The following is a 19,923-nucleotide window of genomic DNA, read 5'->3' on the forward strand; positions in this document are numbered from 1 at the left end:
CTGATGCACGGTAACCAATGTGTTTTACAGACACAGAACATAATTACACTCATTTTGACCACCAGAAAGTATTTCGTGGTGCTTATCGATTACAATGTGTTTTTTTTAATTTTCATTATGCCTTTGCTTTTATCTCACCCAATTCTAGGTGTGGGAATCATACATCAAAGTGGATCTAAATTAGTCAACATAGAGCATCCTCACTAATGATCACAGAGAGAATCCCTGCATGGCGACAGTGAGGCTGTAATCAGCAGGGCTGGACAGTGTCTTCTTGTCATTCTTTGAAGAGTATGTAATTAATTGTGACAGCATCGCTCGAGGTCAGTCTGGTCAGACAGGAAGCTGATTAAACCATGGCAAGCAGGCAGCCGGAGACCATCTTCTGCTTGTGCCCTTATGCCAGTCTTGAATCGGCATCTCCAGCTTCCCAAAGACCACGGAAGACCTCAGACCCGCCATTGTCTTCTCAGTGCGCTTATGCGCCATTTCACTCCGTGAACGCTTATTAACGGACAGCTGAAATGTGAGTCTTTGATAGGGTGCAACAATATCCTGAGAGATTTCATGAAAGGCCACTGCTGCAGCAATCTGGTGGCTTTACTTCTGCTTCTGCTACCAGCATGGAATGATATGGGAATCCCCTGATAAGACACTGTGTCATTATGGCGCCATTCCTCTCCCCTGCCTCTCATTTCTTAGCACACCTGTAAGCACATGCTCCTGTAAACAAGTGGCTTTACATTTCCACTGGGAGCTTTGTGGCCACACTGCACTGCACTGCACTGAACATTATTTGCATACAGAATTGGAAGTCTAACTAAAGCTACAGCGATCACCTGTCACCTGTCCTGGGTACCAGCCCATGACCCACAGTAGAGGGCCAGCTGACTGGCTGCTCCTGTTCTTACAGTTGGCTTCTAAGCCAATGCTTCTACTCAAAGCAATTTGGCAAAGGCCCATGGACAAGAGCCCGCCATGGTCATTCAAGATCTAAAGCAAAATCAGGATCCAAACCTTCAGTGCAAAAAGGCATCAACAGCCAATCAGTCAGAAATCAGAAGAGGGCAGAACAAGAGTCACAAAACCAGAAAATCAGGCAGGGAATTGCTGAACAAATAGTAACTAACGATCAATAACGATTAGCAAGTACTAACTCACAAGGGACTAATGAAAACAACTGGTATTAAACTGGATCATACAGGAGATGGATCTACTGTAATAAACTAGTGAGGCTTACGGGGGGGAAATGACTAGTCCTGTAAAATACCTGGGCTGGATCCCGGACTGGTTTGGGGTCCTGAAGGTAACTTTTCCAAACTGCTGGGTATTCTATCAGAACGAGTCAGCTCAGGTAATGTGTTTACACTTTGGGTCTATATGCTCTGTCGGGATCTCTCCTGTTGGCATTAAATCTGCAGGTTTTTATTGGTAAAAGCCCCCCACCCCAACCCCCCACATCTCCCAACTGACTCAGTATGCCTCTCATTCCCCGACGAACCTTCAGCTGAATCTTCTGGAAGTCGGCTCCACTGCCCCACTGATTACTCGAGTGCTAACTGCTAATTACAAAACCCAGTGGAGCAAAGATTTGGGAGCCAGGGAGTATGTGAGGCTTCGATTTATCCATGTAAATGTGCAATATTAAACTAATAGGGCTTGTCAGGGTCTGAGGCAAAGGCACAATCTTTTTGCATGGACAAAAGAAGCACCTTTTTCCACGATTAATTCCTAAATATAAGGAGGAAAACCCTTTTCCTCAGATAGGGCATAACCAGCAGGTCCTGGTCATTGTGCAAGCTGCCCTGGGTTTCATACAGTATGTCTAACTGTGTGGTGAGTCCATCTTGAATTATTATAGGTAAAAAAGCATACCACTATTACTCGTGCAGAATCAGCAGTGATGTGTTACGTGGGCCGGTTGAATCATGAACGATGACTTGGCTTTAAGCGTTATGTTGATGCGTAAGTAGGCGTAAGTTTGATGAGCTGGATTAGCTGGCTTGGATCGGCTTTACTGAGCCCGGATCCATGGCTCCTGCAGCCCCGTTCGCTTCCGCAGCCGATCCAAGATGCAGCATTTTCCTGACGGGTCACGCAAACAAGGGTGGGGCGCTCACGGACAAAGAAGGGCTGTGTCAGATAGGAAACACCCCCCCCGCCGCTTAAGGTAGTCAGGGAGCTTTTCATCCACAGACACATAAAGAAAAAAAAGTCAGACCTCGTTTTGACTTGTTGCATGTGCTGACATTTCTGCACTGTTCAGATCTCAGGCTTCAGTATAAAGGTTATAGTATATTTCAGTAGCAGTAAACGCCAATAAGTCTTGGTATATTCAGAACATGAACCAACTTTGCTGTCGTTTTTAATCTTGTGACATAAATAATCCAGTTATTAATGGTGGGTGTTTATATTACCATATATATTATGTGTCATATGCTATATATTTTCTGCTTTGCTGAAGCAGCAGAGATGCCAGCGGAGTTCTGACTCTGTGTTAATGACTATGACCCCTGCTGGCTGGTTATGACACTACCTTCTTTCTCGCAGCTGGCTTGCGGCGTGTCTGTGAGGCTGCCCTTGCAGGCCCGGCTCCCGTCTGCCTCCGCAGCTCACTCTGTTTTGAGAGCTGTCGTCTTTGTCAGTAGATTTGCGCTGTCACCTCTCAGAAAGAAGCTGTTCAAACCCAGCTGAATGTAATGAATAAAACAAGCTGATTAATGTCAATGCGCCGTAAAGCCGGCGGTTCCCAGATGGAAGATTACATGGGTCGCCCAAAAAAGGGAAAAAAAATAAACCTCTCGCACGGTCCAGGGGATCATTTGAAATTACATTATTTTGTCCTCCAAGACGAAGACCACCGGTGCAAAAACAGCAGTAACGGTAATGACCATATAGATGATTCTGGTAATGATGAATGATTTGTGGTTGTGTGATGGTGCAGGACTGCGTCTGAGGGTCTGTGCCAAGGCAGTCTGCAGAACATGGGGGACTTTTAACCCCCATGAAGTAACACAACTCCACCCCACCCCTCACCAAAACCCTTGACTAGTATTAGAGTGATATATTCTCGTGAATGTGAGGGCCTGGCTGAAAGTCTGTCGCTCACTGGGGTCTTTGTGCCAGAGACTGTCTACAGTTCCACTTCCTCATGTTGGACTGGGCTGCTGTCCATGGTGTTGAATTGGATTGTGGTTGAGGCTGAATGGACAGCTCCCTCAACGTCCCATTCGGCATAACCGATGCCAGAGGCTCACACTTAGCTAGCGCTACATATTCAGAGATGGATAGTTCAGGTCCAGAGAGTAAAAGTCTAGACCAAAATTTTGTTTCAACCAACCATTTGAGTAGTGTGTGCCTGACTCTTTATACTCAACTAGCTGGTTGAAACAAAATCTGGGTCAGAAGAGAGCCAGTCAGATGAAATGGTCAGAGTTCACGTGCAATTTCCACCCTTCTCTTTGGTGGCTGGTTTGCTGCCTCCCAGACCTGCTCTCAGTGAACCTGCTGTAACATCTTCACTCTCAGGAAAGTCGCCTCGTGTTTTACTTTGATTTCTCAGCCACACAGCCTTGATTTTCTTCCCTTCTCACCCTCTTTCCATTCACAAGAGCCAAATATGCAGTCTAAGAAATGCCTTGTAACAAATTCATCTTAGAAAGAGTGAGAAAAGAAATAAATACAACTAAACAAATTATTTTTCATCGGTTTCCAAATTAAATCCTTGGAGAAAGAGATTGCTGTAATGTTTTACTCCTAAGAAAGTGACTGAGCATGACACGCAAAATTTACTCAATAAGTCACTTTGAATTCCATTCTACGATAAATAAATTGTGACTATTTGTCACCAGGGGTGGGGTTGTGCTTATTTGGACAGGTATGGAAGATGGGAGGAGTTCAATGAAGTGAAAAACTAGTCAGAAAGAGTGGAGAGAGTAAGCTCCCAGGTCCACAGAGAGACATGGCAAAACCGCGTCTCCTCTCTGTGGAAGCTGCAGGCCTCCCTACCTCAGTCCCTAACCTCCATCTTCCACACCTCCCTGCCTCAGTCCCAATCCTCCATCTCTCACACCTCCCTACCTCAGTCCCTATCGTCAGTCTCTCACACCTCCCTACCTCAGTCCCTACCCTCCATCTCTCACACCTCCCTACCTCAGTCCCTATCCTCCATCTCTTACACCTCCCTACCTCAGTCTCTATCGTCAGTCTCTCACACCTCCCTACCTCAGTCCCTACCCTCCATCTCTCACACCTCCCTACCTCAGTCCCTATCCTCCATCTCTTTCACCTCCCTACCTCAGTCTCTATCGTCAGTCTCTCACACCTCCCTACCTCAGTCTCTATCGTCAGTCTCCCACACCTCCCTACCTCAGTCCCTATCGTTAGTCTCCCACACCTCCCTACCTCAGTCCCTATTGTCAGTCTCTCACACCTCCCTACCTCAGTCCCTAACCTCCATCTCACACGCCTCCCTACCTCAGTCCCTATCATCAGTCTCTCACACCTCCCTACCTCAGTCCCTATCCTCCATCTCTCACACCTCCCTACCTCAGTCTCTATCGTCAGTCTCTCACGCCTCACTACCTCAGTCCCTATCCTCCATCTCCCACACCTCCCTACCTCAGTCCCTATCCTCCATCTCCCACACCTCCCTGCCTCAGTACCTATCCTCCATCTCCCACACCTCCCTGCCTCAGTACCTATCCTCCATCTCCCACACCTCCCTGCCTTAGTACCTATCCTCCATCTCCCACACCTCCCTGCCTTAGTACCTATCCTCCATCTCTCACACCTCCCTACCTCAGTCTCTATCATCAGTCTCCCACACCTCCCTACCTCAGTCCCTATCGTCAGTCTCTCACACCTCACTACCTCAGTCCCTATCCTCCATCTCTCACACCTCCCTACCTCAGTCTCTATCGTCAGTCTTTCACACCTCCCTACCTCAGTCTCTATCGTCAGTCTTTCACACCTCCCTACCTCAGTCTCTATCGTCAGTCTCCCACACCTCCCTACCTCAGTCCCTATCCTCCATCTCTTTCACCTCCCTACCTCAGTCTCTATCGTCAGTCTCTCACACCTCCCTACCTCAGTCTCTATCGTCAGTCTCCCACACCTCCCTACCTCAGTCCCTATCGTTAGTCTCCCACACCTCCCTACCTCAGTCCCTATTGTCAGTCTCTCACACCTCCCTACCTCAGTCCCTAACCTCCATCTCCCACGCCTCCCTACCTCAGTCCCTATCATCAGTCTCTCACACCTCCCTACCTCAGTCCCTATCCTCCATCTCTCACACCTCCCTACCTCAGTCTCTATCGTCAGTCTCTCACGCCTCACTACCTCAGTCCCTATCCTCCATCTCCCACACCTCCCTACCTCAGTCCCTATCCTCCATCTCCCACACCTCCCTGCCTCAGTACCTATCCTCCATCTCCCACACCTCCCTGCCTCAGTACCTATCCTCCATCTCCCACACCTCCCTGCCTTAGTACCTATCCTCCATCTCCCACACCTCCCTGCCTTAGTACCTATCCTCCATCTCTCACACCTCCCTACCTCAGTCTCTATCATCAGTCTCCCACACCTCCCTACCTCAGTCCCTATCGTCAGTCTCTCACACCTCACTACCTCAGTCCCTATCCTCCATCTCTCACACCTCCCTACCTCAGTCTCTATCGTCAGTCTTTCACACCTCCCTACCTCAGTCTCTATCGTCAGTCTCCCACACCTCCCTACCTCAGTCCCTATCCTCCATCTCTCACACCTCCCGACCTCAGTCTCTATCGTCAGTCTCTCACACCTCCCTACCTCAGTCTCTATCGTCAGTCTTTCACACCTCCCTACCTCAGTCTCTATCGTCAGTCTCCCACACCTCCCTACCTCAGTCCCTATCCTCCATCTCTCACACCTCCCGACCTCAGTCTCTATCGTCAGTCTCTCACACCTCCCTACCTCAGTCTCTATCATCAGTCTCTCACACCTCCCTACCTCAGTCCCTATCCTCCATCTCTCACACCTCCCTACCTCAGTCTCTATCGTCAGTCTCTCACGCCTCCCTACCTCAGTCCCTATCCTCCATCTCTCACACCTCCCTACCTCAGTCTCTATCGTCAGTCTTTCACATCTCACTACCTCAGTCCCTATCCTCCATCTCCCACACCTTTGCTGCCTCAGTATCTATCCTCCATCTCCCACACCTTTCCTGCCTCAGTACCTATCCTCCATCTCCCACACCTCCCTGCCTCAGTACCTATCCTCCATCTCCCACACCTCCCTGCCTTAGTACCTATCCTCCATCTCCCACACCTCCCTACCTCAGTCCCTATCCTCCATCTCTCACACCTCCCTACCTCAGTCTCTATCATCAGTCTCTCACACCTCCCTACCTCAGTCCCTATCCTCCATCTCTCACACCTCCCTACCTCAGTCTCTATCGTCAGTCTCTCACGCCTCACTACCTCAGTCCCTATCCTCCATCTCCCACACCTCCCTACCTCAGTCCCTATCCTCCATCTCCCACACCTCCCTGCCTCAGTCCCTATCCTCCATCTCCCACACCTCCCTGCCTCAGTACCTATCCTCCATCTCCCACACCTCCCTGCCTCAGTACCTATCCTCAGCAAGAGCCAGCTGACTGTCATTAAAACCGGCATTTTGTGAAGCTTGGATTCCTGCACTGTTTCTCTTCCAGCATCTTGCCACTGGGTTTCCCCACACAAGTTCACTGATTGTATAAATAAAAAAACAGAAATCAAAGCCCAATGTATGCCTTCCTGTCTTCAGACCTCGGCATTGCAATTACATCAGATGCTACCTGGTAATGAAACCTCAAGCATTTATATAATACACGAAAGGCATTTCAGAAAACCCTTTGTTGGCTTTTAAAAATATCTTTTTTCAGGTTTTTAATCCAAACACCTAAATTTCCCACATAGGTTGTATGTGTGTCTTTTGTGTTTGTGTGTCTATTGCACAACTTACAGTACTTTGCATATCTGGTATGGTCTCCAGAGTTCAATCTCATTCAGACATTTTTCCTGAGCAGCGTAATCAATGCGGGGATAAAGGTAGCCTGGAGCCTAAACCCTGGATACAATGCCGGTCCATCAAAAGCTACACGCACACACACAGACATACGCTGAGGGCAATTCACCACACTTACTTGTCTTCCGACTGGGAGAAGACCAGGGTACGTGGAGGAAACACTTGCAAATTCTACAAAAAAAAGATACACAGGTTTGTAATTATATCTTTGTGGGGACTCTCCATTCATTTCTATGGGGAAAAGTCTAACCCCAACATGACGACCTTAACCCCCACCCAGCCCGAACCTTAACCGTAAGTAACCAAGCAAAATATGAGACTTTTGTTTTTAGTTGATTGAAGTCACAGATCTTTGTTGGGACCTGAAAAATGGTCTCCAGGATGTCAAAAAACTTCTGCATATAAATGTTTTTAATAAAAGCACAATTGCAGTTAATATTCAGAAGTACGCTGGTTTGGTTTCTTTATGGAGACCCTACCAGGTAGTTATTATAAATGCTTCTTCTTTAAATGGCCATTCTACATCGTGATAATGTCCCACTGGCCAGAAAACAGAGCAAATCGTCTCTATTCATTTATGTCTCATTATTATTTTTTAGGAATTAGAATCCTGGAGTGACAGTCAACCTGTTGTTTAATAACTCCTTAGGATAACGGTCCACACCTGGATGTAAAACCTCTTAAATCATTTCCCCAATTACACATGCACTTGCTGTCATCGCTTTAATAACTCTCAGTACATTAACTTGGCATTCATTAACATTAATCCAGTTTCACTGCCTCTCCCGCAGCCTCTTGAGTGACATGAAAACTCTCCTCTTCCTGAGGAACATCCTCATATTTAATGCAGGCTTACACCGAATCACCTACTGGTTCATCATCAGACTCAGGGATGGGGGTTGTCTGTTTGGGACAAGTTCACTAATCCGAGTCATCAGCAAGCAGAGAGGAGCAGCTGGTGTCCGGGGGTCTTCAGCGGGGTGAAGGAGCCAGGAGCACAGCTCCATGCCCCGCCGCTAAAGACGGATGAGTGAGAAATGAGGATATCACTCGTTTTGATCAGAGTGAAGCAGGTCAGGGCCGAAACGCTCTGCTTCCATAAGGCAGGAAACAAGCTCGGGGTCGCCAGGGAGCCGGTGGATCCGGTCAGGGCTGAAACAGGCTGGGGGTCGCCAGGGAGCCGGTGGATCCGGTCAGGGCTGAAACAGGCTGGGGGTCGCCAGGGAGCCGGTGGATCCGGTCAGGGCCGAAACAAGCTGGGGGTCGCCAGGGAGCCGGTGGATCCGGTCAGGGCCGAATCAAGCTGGGGGTCGCCGGGGGGGCGGTGGATCCGGTCAGGGCTGAAACAGGCTGGGGGTCGCCAGAAAGCCGGTGGATCTGGTCAGGGATGAAACAAGCTGGGGGTCGCCAGGGAGCCGGTGGATCCGGTCAGGGCCGAAACAAGCTGGGGGTCGCCAGGGAGCCAGTGGATCCTCATGAGGTTAGGGCTTAGGAGAGGGAAAAAAATCACGTTTATATGTGTGCTGTAGGTACACGGAACATATACATCTATGTTACATGGATACAGGGCATACAAATGTACCTCTTATATACATTGGTTCATGGTATGTATACAAAATAATCACAAGTATCATAAAAATACAGAACAAACATATATTTCTTATGTATACAGGGCATACACAATACTTCAAATACGTACAGAACATATACATGTATGTAGAACATGAAAACATATGTCATATGTATACAGAATATTGTCATGCACCTCATATGTTGAATAGCATGTACTTCACACATATACAGAAAAAACACATTAACTTCACATGTATACTGAACACATTAACTTCACATGTATACTGAACAAATCACTGCTAACAAATGAATGAACAAATGAAACGAACAAATGCACTTACTGTAGTTTGCATGCATACAGAATACATTTATGTTTATAAGCATTTTAACAGAATATAAACTTGTTTTTTGCATTAATACCAAACATAGGCTGGTACTTTGGATGTATGCAGAACATACTCATGTAGGTCATATGTTTACAGAACTAATGTGTTTATGTCATATTCATATAGAACAAACAATTTGCATGTACTTTGTATATATACAGAACACGTTTAGTACTCAGACCCAGGCCTGGCATGGTGACTGTCCCGCTCGGGGGACGACTGAGCCACTGTCTTCGGCAGAGGTAACTTTGTTACGGAGCAGGAGAGGGGCATAATGCTGGTCTGTACGGGCCAGTGGCTGCAGTGAAGATACAACTCAAGGAGAGCTATATGAAAGCACGTTTAGAGCTGGCCAGAAGGTCTGAGCGTGACCCAGCTAACATATGGGACAAGGTTTTGTGGTCCGGTGAGGCCAATATTCAAGGTGTTGTGTGTGGTGCTAAGGTAGCATGGCCCATGGCTCCATTAACACCATCCCTACAGTGGAGCCTGATGCTCATCATGCTGTGGAGATACTGTTCATCTTCAGGAGCAGGGCGTCAAAACTGAACAGAGAATGGATGGAGCAAAATACAGGGAGGTATTACAAGAAAACCTACTTCAATCTGCAAAAAAATTGAAGTGCGGGAAGAGTAAGAAGAAAAGACAACGGTGAAGGTTGTGAAGAGACCAAGTCAAAGTCCAGATCATAATCCCAGTGAGAACTTGTGGCTTCCCTTGAGAACTGCAGTGACATCCAACAAACCTGAAGGACCTGGAGCAAGTCTGCCATGAAGGACGGCCAAAATGGCCAATGGTCAAAAACATTTGTAAATCCTAAAATCATGCATATTTGTTTGTTGTGACTGTGGCTGCAACAGTTAACCTGGCATGCTGTTGGCAGACTATTTATAAATACAAGACGTGACTGGTTGTTAACTTGTCGGATTTAAGGTAGTCTGGGCTAAATGTAAGTCAAGGAAGATAAAAATCCATTTAAACTGGGGTACGATGAACTAAGCAGAGAGCAGGGCCCTGTGTCACAAAGCTGGATTTTATGCTTAGCCAGAAAACATGTCGGATTTAAGACCACCTAGTTCAAATGGACTTTATCTTCGTTCACTTACATTTAGCCCAGACTACATTAATTCCGACAAGTTATCTGGCTAGTCAAGAAATTCTAGCCCAGCAATGGAGAACTCCCCCCTGGCCCCTGCTGCTTTGACAGTTGCATAATAGGGCTTCCCTAACAGAAACGCTCATATCTCACAAGCAGAATATCGTAGAAAGAAAACTGAAATGAAGATTTATTCCAGAGATTCTGCAGAGTCCAACGATACCCATTTGGGTCAGTTCTAAATCCGCCTGGTAATCACTCTAGTCTGATGGGTAGGGCTTCAGTATTGAACAGGTTAAAATAGCAAGAACATCCTGGGTTTGATCCCGGGGTTGGGTGTGGGTCCTTTTTGTGTGGAGTTCGCATGCTCTCTCTGTGTTCATGTGGGTTTCTGCCGGGGGCCCTAGTTTCCACCCATGGTCCAAAAGTTGTTGATTAGCAAGTCTAAATTGGCCTTATATGTGTGTGTGTGTGTGTGTGTGTGTGTGTGTGTGTGTGTGTGTGTGTGTGTGCCCTGCGGTGATTTGGCAATTGCCCAGGGTTGTTCCTGGGATGGGCTCTGGTCCCCCACGTGACCCCAGTTGGGATTAAGTGGTTACGGTGATGTATGGATGGAAAATTTTCGGTATGTTTTTAAGGGTTTCAGAACCAAAAAAAGCTAAATTCATGTAATTAAAGGTAGCAGTTATTGTTAATTTCTGCAAAATTTTTTGTGGTTTGTCAGATTAGAATTATCAAATTAAATTTTGGAGTTAGCAGGTTAGCAGTTATCGAAGCTAACTTTTCGGTTAGCTGTGCCCACCATTAACATGTACTTCCTGTAGATATATACTTTGCTAACAGGAAAAAAAAAATTAATCCACCCACCTCAAGAAAGCCTTGCTCAGGGCGGTAACCTGACCCACTGAAAATGTGTAGATTCAGTGTGTGTGTGTGTGTGTGCGTGTGTGTGTGTGTGTGTGTGTGTGTGTGTGTGTGTGTGTGTGTGTCTGATTTACGTTTTTCAACAGCAGGTTAATTAAACTCTCTGTGAAATTCATTCAGCCGCAGAGCAGCCCAGGGGGACCCTACGCTTCTCAAGGATGCCTGCCATCCTCGGGAGGGCTGATGATTAAAGAACAAGGAACGTTATCCACAGAGGCTGCTCTCATTTTAGAGTGGCATCGGTAGAAATTGCAAGGAAACAAATGAGTCTTAAAAATTGCAGATATTGATCTGCGGGTCCACGGAGTGTTTACACAGATTGTTCTGGTTAACTTGATACAGCGGTAGTCGGTTTGGAAAAAGAGCTAACAAACTGATGATGACAGCAAAAAAATCCATTATCTTGTTTAATTACTTTTCTTTCTTTCTTTGCTTTGCTGGACTTGTACTTACAATTTATTTTCTTCATATCAATCCAAAGATTTACAATTATATTGAGCTGTATGTAAAATATTGTGTGTGAGTAAACTCTGGTGTGTGGATGATCTCTGGCATGTGAAGGATCCCTGGTGTATGAGAATGATTTCTGGTGTGTGAGTGATCTCTGGTGTGTGAATGATCTCTAGTGTGTGAAGGATCTCTGGTGGGTGAGTGATCTCTGATATGTGAATGATCTCTGTTGTGTGAGTGATCTGTGGTGTGAGAATGATCTCTGGTATGTGAAGGATCCCTGGTGTGTGAGAATGACCTCTAGTGTGTGAAGGATCTCTGTTGGGTGAGTGATCTCTGATATGTGAGTGATCTATGGTGTGAGAATGATCTCTGTTGTGTTAGTTATCTCTGGTATGTGAATGATCTCTGGCGGGTGAAGGATTCTGGTATGTGAATGATCCCTGGTGCATGAGTGATCTCTGCTCTATGATTGATGTGCGACTGTTCTTTGGAATGTGAATGATCACTGGTATGTGAATGACCTTAAGCGTGTGAGTGAACGAGTATCTGAGCTATCTGTGGTGTGAAGGCATTAATTTGGACATCATCACCACTTAATAGTACTGTGCTGTAAGTCACCACTGTGCAGCTGAAGGCCCAGTACCAGTTGGTACACCAGTGCTGTATCCTAGAGCAGGGTATGAATTTGCTTTCAACACATCAACTGTATAACTGTAAATCATTGTGCAAATTAACACATAACACCAACAATGAAGGGATCAAAATCAGTCATTTCCAGGCATGCTGCTGTAGTTGGGGTTCTTCTGCTTCTATTCTAATCTGTCTGACCGTGAGACCAGTTTTCATTCCTTTTCTATGCAGTATTGGGGGCTTGGAAATGGATCAGGGAGAAAGCGAGACAGGAGAGTAGGAAAAGACCTTTGTGAAGAGAGTGTGAAACTTTGCTGTAGTGCAGGGATGTCACAGAATGGTGCCAAATAAGCCCTCCTGTCCTCTAGGGGAAATGCATACAAATGCTGAGAAGAGTCATTTTAAAGATACAGACACCTTTGGAAAGTCCGGCTCCACATGACACCGGAATTGCCTCAGTTTTATTCTTTGAAACTCCAAGCTGCATTATCCTCTGCTTGAATAGTAAAAATCCGCAGTCCAATCATCTCTCTGAAGAGGCATATTCCTGTAGGATGTCCACTGGAGGTTGTGCTGTAGAGGATGTCCACTGGAGGTTGTGCTGTAGAGGATGTCCACTGGAGGTTGTGCTGTAGAGGATGTCCACTGGAGGATGTGCTGTAGAGGATGTCCATTGGAGGATGTGCTGTAGAGGATGTCCACTGGAGGATGTGCTGTAGAGGATGTCCATTGGAGGTTGTGCTGTAGAGGATGTCCACTGGAGGATGTGCTGTAGAGGATGTCCACTGGAGGATGTGCTGTAGAGGATGTCCACTGGAGGATGTTCACTGGGTGATGACCAGTGGAGGATATGCTCTAGTACAGGGATGTCAAACTCAGTCGCACAGGGGACCAAACTCAAAGCACACTTTAGGTCACGGGCCAAACAGGATAAACACTTACTGAACAGACTGAAACTAAACATTTTTTTGAACATAAATATGAATCGAAACAGACAGGATACAATATTATTCCAAAATAAATAAACTTAAACTTAAAATAACAAAGTATTTTGCTCTCCATAAAAATATCTCCTGTCAAAATTATACAAATTCAAAATATAAACCTGAAAACATAAAGAAAAATTGTGCTTTTAAGTGAAAGTTAAAATAATAAATCAAAACATTCCGTTTTCTTTGCTTTTACGCTATTCTGTCTGAGCTGGATGCTTGGCATCTTATGTTTGGGGTAAGGTTCTGTGTTGTGGAAATTCTCTCTCAGCTACATTAGCTCCACAAACAAAACACACGGGTTTACCGGCAATGTCAGTAAACATATACTCTCCCATCGGTTTTGAAAGGCTTTGTTTTCAGAATCAACTTTTCTCTTGGCCATTGTTAGGGACTAGCTTTGACTTAAAATTAGGGTTGTATACACCAACAGACGCTTGATTGATCTGATGTAACTGACACGGGAATGATCGCAGGTAGCTTATCGTTTGGTAAGGCAGCTGTTGCTCTGCATTATGGGATTTGTAGTTTGTGTGTCATCGGCACTTTATATCGCAGAGCCATTAAAAAAAAGACATATAAAATGATCTTGCAGAGTGGGTATAATTGTACGCCGGGCCGAATGTGGCCAGCGGCCCTTCAGTTTGACGCATGTACTATAGTGGATGCCCACTGGAGGATGTGCACTAGATTATATGCTCTGGATGATGTCCACTGGATGATGTGCACTGGAGGATGTCCAATGGATGATGTGCACTGGATGATGTGCACTGGAGGATGTCCACTGGATCATGTCCACTGGATGATGTGCACTGGAGGGTGCCGATTATAGCACCATGCAAGAACTTTTACATTTTTATCCTTTACTGATGTGTTTAACATAAATGACAATTGTTTGCCATTTAATCAGCCAGATATATGATTGGAGCGGTTCAGGTTAAGGGGTAGCACAATTGTACAGTACTGTGCACTGTTGCCTCACACCTCAAGTCTCCCCCCACCTTTCCATGCATGTAGTTTGCATGCGCCCCCCATGTCATCTTGGGGTGCCCTAAGGTTCTGCAGTTTCCCCCACAGTCCAAAAACATGCTAAGATTATTTGGAGTGGCCAAAAACCCTGAACCCCTTTCTGATCTACTGTGACCATTCCAATCACACCCTCTCATCCTACACGATTCTAAACTTTAATCAGGTTGCCAGTTGTCCTGCTCCACCTGCTCAGACCAGCATCATTATGTGTGAGATGTAAAACAAAGTCCATTTCCTTGGAATCTGGCAAGGGAAATCAGAATAAGTCCTCCCCAGTGGCCTAAAAGTATTTTTAGTTTTGAGTGGGTTATTTTGGATCTAGGTATACGTTGGAGTAATAGAAGAGGCAAAAAATGGGGTCAAATGAGAAAAAAAATGACATTATAAGCAATTTTCTATTTTATATCCACCCTCGATCGTTACCCGCAGTGTTAGATGATAACAGGCTGTCCGTCTCAGGGCCTTTACAAAATATTATCTTTTCATTCTTTGCACAGGCCCTCAATATTTAATCACAATTCTCTGAATAAATTACCTCCTCTGCTAAAATTTCCACGGTTATGAGCCCTCAGCTTCTGTGATTTACGTGTGATTGTTAACCAAACACACCCCTGCAATCCGTACTGACTCCAGCCAGTGTGGATGCTGAGAAAGCCTGTCCTTCACCGTGGTGTTACCTTCCGCTCTGCCGCTTACGGATTGTGCTGATATTTGCTGCTTGTCCTTCTCTGTGACATGCTAGGATATGAAGTGAACTCCTGAAATGGAATTGCACAGGTCCAATGCCAAAGTACCTTGCAGTTTGTGACAAGTTTACCTAAACGCCAACAACAGAACCGATTCCAACTTCAGCTGAGGAACCAATTTGGGTGTTACTAACAAGTAACTTATAACCAGAAATTAATTTTTCAATCTGACATATAGCTGTGTAAGCAATTAGCATGAATTGGACACATTAATTTACAAGGCTGCCTCTAGATAGCTTAGACCAATTATTATTAATATTAATTATATCCTATTACAAATCCATCCATGACCGACCAATTACAGAGAAATAGTCACAAGTCACAAACTGTGTTCCTCACAGAAGTCAAAGCACAGATAGACCATACTAATGAAGAATAGCAGTGGATTGTGTTTTGTTTAAAGCAACCATGCTGATTGATCATACAGTTTCACACTGCGGGTCCTGGAAGAGGAAAAAAGAGTCAAGGGAAGAGAAAAAAGTTCTGGCGCAGAATGATTTATGTGTGCCTTCGTTATTGTGTTTACGGGAGCTGGGAAAAGGCTGTGGCATTTCCCAGTTAGCAAATTGGTCAGCAGTCTAGTGTTGGTAATGACTATGGGCTTGGTCTGAGTTTCTACAAATAGATCTTTGAAAAGGTGCAAATGTCGTTGCTGTGTTGGAAGAAAACAGGAGGCTAGCTGCTCCACTGGCAGGTGGATCAGGTAAAGCAGGAGGCTAGCTGCTCTGCTAGCAGGTGGATCAGGTAAAGCAGGAGGGTAGCTGCTCCTCTAACAGGTGGATCGGGTAAAGCAGGAAGCTGGCTGCTCTGCTGGCAAGAGGATGGGGTAAAGCAGGAGGCTAGCTGCTCCTCCAACAGGTGGATCGGGTAAAGCAGGAGGCTAGCTGCTCCGCTGGCAGGAGGATGGGGTAAAGCAGGAGGCTAGCTGCTCCGCTGGCAGGAGGATGGGGTAAAGCAGGAGGCTAGCTGCTCCTCTAACAGGTGGATCGGGTAAAGCAGGAGGCTAGCTGCTCTCCTGGCAGGAGGAACAGACCCCAAACATGATACAGGGAGACACCCACTGGCTCTCTGATCCTCTGCCCTGCATCTGGCATGTTTATACCGCTCTACTTCCTCCACAGAGTCTGAATCCAATTCACCACGGACTGGGGTGCAGCCAGAGGAAAGGATATAGATCGTCTTTGTTGCCATGGTTCCCCTGAAAGGCAGTGCTTGTCGGAATGGCAGGGTATTAGTCCCGGACTCGTGATTTAAAAGGGGACGAGATTCTTACCGCCATGAACTGGGACAGGTGGATATTTCAAAAGCCTTAGCCTGCAGGGGCGGGTCATGCCTATGACAGCATTGTTGCAGAAGGTGTGCTGGATTCCCTCACCAGGCTGGGGGGTCACCATCTTCCCAACACGATGGGTTTTCTTCACCGAGCATATGGGTTTATTTAGCCTTACGGTTGAGCAGCACTGTAGTCCGCAGAACAGCTGCTGAAATTTCTAATCAGGCATCCGCGTCCTTCTGGTGGACCGCATCCACCAGCCGTTTCTCTTGGTGCTGCTGTGCTTTGGGAGGGGAAGTGGGCAGAGGCAACCATCTTGAGAGTCACATGTTGAGTTTTTCCGAACCGTCATGCTTACAAATAAGCTCCGCCAGTCTGTCGATTCCTGAGCTCCTTGAGGTAAATAGATGTGTTCTGTTTTGTTATTCTGCCATCGGAGCTGAGAGAGCACATGCTTACTCAAGTAATTTTGTTTTTTGCTGCATCCTGGCCACATTTTTCTCATTTATTCTGATGCTGTCCTCAGCCATCTTCCCATGTCAAACGACTATGTCTGCCAAACTGGAATGTACACAGGTGAATGCAGAATTTTAAAATGCTCCCTCCTTTCTGCATTATATGATTCAGTTCCTCACATGCAACCTGCCTAATTTCCTACGTGTGTTTTGTACAGTCTGTCATACTATCAAAGGATAGCAAATTTGATATCTAGAGAGTAATACATTTTAAATTCAAGGTTTTGAGTTTTCAGCCTTGCACACAACTCTTTCGGACCAAACACAAGCTAGCAAGTTTGTTTGCCATTCTGTTTCAATTTCACTGTTTGCAGACTCCACAGGTGGAGAGATGTGCAGGGTGGTTAGGTACTCCCACAGGTGGAGATATGTGCAGGGCGCTTAGATACTCCCATAGGTGGAGAGATGTGCAGGGTGCTTAGGTACTCCCACAGGTGGAGAGATGTGCAGGGTGCTTAGGTACTCCCACAGGTGGAGAGATGTGCATCGTGCTTAGGTACTCCCACAGGTGGAGAGATGTGCAGGGTGCTTAGGTACTCCCACAGGTGGAGAGATGTGCAGGGTGGTTAGATTCTTCCACAGGTGAAGAGTTGTGTAGGGTGCTTAGGTACTCCCACAGGTGGAGAGATGTGCAGGGTGGTTAGGTACTCCCACAGGTGGAGAGATGTGCAGGGTGCTTAGGTACTCCCACAGGTGGAGAGATGTGCAGGGTTCTTAGGTACTCCCACAGGTGAAGAGTTGTGCAGGGTGCTTAGGTACTCCCACAGGTGAAGAGTTGTGTAGGGTGCTTAGGTACTCCCACAGGTGGAGAGATGTGCAGGGTGGTTAGGTACTCCCACAGGTGGAGAGATGTGCAGGGTGCTTAGGTACTCCCACAGGTGGAGAGATGTGCAGGGTTCTTAGGTACTCCCACAGGTGGAGAGATGTGCAGGGTTCTTAGGTACTCCCACAGGTGAAGAGTTGTGTAGAGTGCTTAGGTACTCCCACAGGTGGAGAGATGTGCAGGGTGGTTAGGTACTCCCACAGGTGGAAAGATGTGCAGGGTGCTTAGGTACTCCCACAGGTGGAGAGATGTGCAGGGTGCTTAGATACTCCCACAGGTGGAGAGATGTGCAGGGTGCTTAGGTACTCCCACAGGTGGAGAGATGTGCAGGGTGGTTAGGTACTTGTCTTGGGGCCACATCACAAGCAAACGCAGCAGTCCAGCCAACACCTTGTTCTAATGCGCTGCAGGTTGCCACTTTTTTTTTTGTTAATGTCACAGTCTGAGGCACAGATGATGTGCTATTTAAGTGCCATAGAGTGGCAGTTACACACTCCAGGGGACTGACTAATACTTCTGTAAGTGGGGGGGTGAGGGGGGGATTTGAACAACTGGAAAATCCTGAAGGCCACAGTAAGAACAGGACACCATCCGTCACCGAACGTCACACTGTAACCATGTGACCCTGCAATAAGAGGGAGATCTTTAGGTTCTGTATGGGGGCAACAGTGGAGAGGAGTATGACAAAACATCTGAAGTAAGAGAATCAAAGGAGTCACAAGGCACGAAAAACAGGAGAAGAGCAGGACATGGCATCTGGGGAATGGCTGCAGTGGGATGTGGGCCATTAGTGGATCCGTTCGCCGACGTTTCTTCCGCCTGTCCGTGTGTCACGTGGTTCTGTTCACCTTCCCGCCTAGTGAATGTTCACCACATTTGTCGTGCTTGGATGAATGTTCCTGGGGCCACATTGTAGGTTAGCTGGGTATCACTCTGTGCATCATTGCCCATCCATATGACATCTACAGCTACATCGGTGACTCTTCTGTGTCTGTGAAAATGCCCCCGTCACATTTTCCCACCCTCTCTTTGTACGGGAATATCTGGAGGGCATCCTGGCACATGCATGCCCATTTAAAAAAAAACGCCGCAGTCACGGCGACCTGCACCTTGGTCTGGCCGGGGGCCTGCTCGTCCTCTCTGCACCCGCAAGCCGTGCCCTCTCTACCAGATGATAAACGACAGCAGGAATTTAATTAGCATGTTCTGGCCAAAGCCACCGCATCAAACCCGAAAGCCCTGTGTGACTCAGGGACGCCATTCTGGGTGATGCCCTGGGGCACGTTTGGGCTGGTGCCAGATTAAGAAGACTATTCTTAGCTGGGGAGTCGTGTCATGTTGAGCCCCCTGAAGGAGGAGTTTCACATTTGTATGCAGGTCATTTTGGAGCGCTTCCTCCAAGGGGCAGTGCTCTGATATGGCCTTTCATGTGGAAGTGAATTCTCCTCTCCAAATGCCGCTGACTGGCCCCGTGACGTTCAAGTTAATCACACTGGAATTAATGTTTGTTAAGGATCAGGAGTTTGTCCTCATCTTTGGTTTCGGCCCTGGATTGTGTGTAAGATATTCATTATCCACAGGAAGCCTGCTTATCATTACATACCATCATGGGTCAAGCAACTGGTTTGTCCCAGTTCCTGTGAACATCGTGGGTTCCTCCATTGTGTCCTGAAAGCTGTAGACCTGAGTCGGACTGCATCCTTATAAATTAACAGGAGTATTCCGGCATCGTGGTTGTATTTCTCAAGAGAACAGTTTTTGGTGCATCCTACGCAAAAGCTGAATGTGTCTCCCACTGGAAGTTCAGCTTTTGTCCTGTTCCATAAACAAATGAGAGCCACAGAAAACTAAGCTGTGGTGTAGAGCACAAAGCCACCATTCTTGTAATAAAATTCAGTTGTGAAATAAAGAGATAGTCCCCCCCCCTGGATTCTGAAAACACTCCCCGCAGGAAGCTGTTTTTCCTGCTGATGGATTTCTCCTTTTCATTCAGAAAATGTATATTCTGCTCTCTGCACAGTAAGCGTCTCTTCCTTAAAAAGCTGGCATGTACTTGTGGAAGGTGCTTATCGGATGCAATCCTGTTGCATGGAAAGCATTGATACACCTTGCTCAAGGGCCCATAGACATGCCGAGGGCAGGCTCGAACCAGTCACCTTCTGATCAGAGGCCCAGGCTGAGCCACACACAGCCCAAGTATTTCACTTCTGTCATTCATGACTTGTTCCTTCAGTAATTACTTCAGTAGTTCCCAAAGATTTACAGATATAGTAACAAATATACTAACTGCTTTGGATAAAAGATACATCATGATTCATTAATGATGAACAAACATGAGATCAGTATGTAACTTGTGTTATTCATGACTTGTTCCTTCAGTAGTTGATAAAGGTGTATTGAATTAACATATATAGTAACAAATATAGTAACTACTTAAGATAAA

General features: G+C 46.4%; 1 protein-coding gene and 1 long non-coding RNA gene across 4 annotated transcripts in view; one reads left to right on the forward strand and one right to left on the reverse strand.

The window, feature by feature from the left end:
* LOC125723014 (gamma-aminobutyric acid receptor subunit gamma-3) overlaps window positions 1-19,923 on the forward strand; it is an 81,439-nt gene that overhangs the window by 33,683 nt on the left and 27,833 nt on the right. The window lies entirely within an intron of this gene.
* Window positions 4,183-4,944, reverse strand: LOC125723015 (uncharacterized). The gene is made up of 3 exons (XR_007386707.1): window positions 4,865-4,944; window positions 4,289-4,324; window positions 4,183-4,216 (listed from the first exon to the last, which is right to left on the reverse strand). It is a non-coding gene; the product is annotated as an uncharacterized LOC125723015 (long non-coding RNA).

The sequence above is a fragment of the Brienomyrus brachyistius genome, unplaced genomic scaffold (genome assembly GCF_023856365.1).
Source record: "Brienomyrus brachyistius isolate T26 unplaced genomic scaffold, BBRACH_0.4 scaffold44, whole genome shotgun sequence".
In the NCBI taxonomy this organism is placed as follows: domain Eukaryota; kingdom Metazoa; phylum Chordata; class Actinopteri; order Osteoglossiformes; family Mormyridae; genus Brienomyrus; species Brienomyrus brachyistius.